Source organism: Suricata suricatta, chromosome 1 (assembly GCF_006229205.1).
Source record: "Suricata suricatta isolate VVHF042 chromosome 1, meerkat_22Aug2017_6uvM2_HiC, whole genome shotgun sequence".
Lineage (NCBI taxonomy): Eukaryota > Metazoa > Chordata > Mammalia > Carnivora > Herpestidae > Suricata > Suricata suricatta.
In genome coordinates this window covers 101,187,441-101,189,274 of record NC_043700.1, presented here as the reverse complement: position 1 = coordinate 101,189,274, position 1,834 = coordinate 101,187,441, and the positions used below count along the sequence as shown (strand labels likewise).

The 1,834-nt window shown below is 29.9% G+C and overlaps 1 pseudogene; it reads right to left on the bottom strand.

The window, feature by feature from the left end:
- Window positions 1–231: 231 nt before the first annotated feature.
- On the bottom strand, window positions 232–573 carry LOC115274214 (annotated as a pseudogene).
- Between the last annotated feature and the right edge of the window lie 1,261 nt (window positions 574–1,834).

Here is a 1,834-nt window from a genome sequence, read left to right as displayed (position 1 = left end):
CCTTTTATTCCATGATCTGTTTTTTTAAATAACTTAAATGAATACCTTACAGATAAAAATTGGATTCACAAGTCCCCATTACCATACTCATCAATATTAACAAGTCTCCCAAATATGTTCTGCATTAATTTTCTTGGTTATAAGTTGTCAATAATATGGAAAGGTCTTTAATATAATAGAACATTTAATTACATCTGTTCTCCCATCAACATACTAGTCATTTAATGATTATTATATTGGCCATTTTCATTGGTTGACAGGAGGCTCTTCCACTAAAAGTTTCTACTGAACCATTTTGCTTACCAGACTTAGGTCATTTTCAGCCTGAAGAATCACCCATTCTAGTTGGCCACTCTGAAGTTGGTCTTTTAATTTCTTCACATCTGATTCCATTTTAACCCTATTCAGTTTCTCTTTCACAATCTGTTCTGTATACTCTTGATATGCTGCATTTTTTGAAATTTGGTCAAGAATATCGAGAATCTTTGTGTACAATATTCTTAGCCTCTTGTGTGGATCCTCACATATAGTCACTCACACAAGGCCAGAGATCTTCAGCAGCAAACACATCATATTTTTTTTCATTTTAGTCCCAACTAGATTTTGAATTATAATAAATATATTTCTACTTTTATTGAGATAATCATATACTTTTAACCTTTAACATATTAACATGAGTTAATTTAACACATGTCTAACGTTAGAGAACACTGGTAGAAAAAAGCTAAATTCTATAAGAAAACAAAGCTAAAATTTGAATTCTAGCATTTAGCTCCAAGTCTATGAATTTATCCATGATCAAAGATTATCAATAATCTTATATTATTTACAGGGGACATAAGGCATAAAGTAGAAAGTTAAAGAATGGAAAATAAACGAGTTTTACTATGATTTCCTTATTATATGACTAAAGATTTTTTTAGCTGTCCCTATTCATGTTACACTTCAAACATATCTTTATATCACAACATGAATATTACAGTGCAAGCAACTGCTATAATATACATAGAGTCACAGATTTTCTTCAATTAATGTATTTTTTGGCAAAATGCACTCACAGACTATCTTGTACCTAATGGGTAATTAATTCAAGTAAATATGTAAATAAATAAATTTATATGTTTAGGCTATATACTTTAAATAATTCAATTTTTTGACCTTAGATATTATTTCTTATGAAGTTTTTTATTTTAACTTTAGTGTAGTAAGCATGCAGTGTTAGTTTCAGGTGGACAATATACTGATTCAGGAATTCTATACATTATTCAGTGCTCATCATCATAATTATACTGCTTCATTCCCATCACTTACTTCCCCCATCCACCTACCCACCTCCCTGCAGTCACCATCAGTTTATTCTCTGTAGTTAAGAGTCTGATTCTCAGTTTCTCCCTCTCTCTCTCTCTCTCTCTTTCTCTCTCTCTCTCTCTCTCTCTTTTTCCCTCTAAGATGATGTGAAGTTCTGGAGTGATAAAAGTTTAAAGAAAAAATTTACTTACACATATTTATTTGCACAGCAGGTCAGCTTAAAACACATTTACACTTGAGGGCTAATTATATACATTTACCTCAACTTGATATTATTGAATTATTTTATAAGTCAAAGTATTTCTTAATTTCCCAGTCTTTCAAAGATTGTCTCAAGATAAGCAACAGAGAAGTATTTTATTGAAAAATTGTATTAAAATTCATAACCAGATATTGCAGATTGGATGGAAAATTACTTCATTAAATTATAGCAAGAGGAATGAAGGACAAATTTTTAGAAAAGAGAATGACTTCAGATTTAATTAAAATGTTAAATTATTGTTGAAATAAAGGTCATAACCATAAA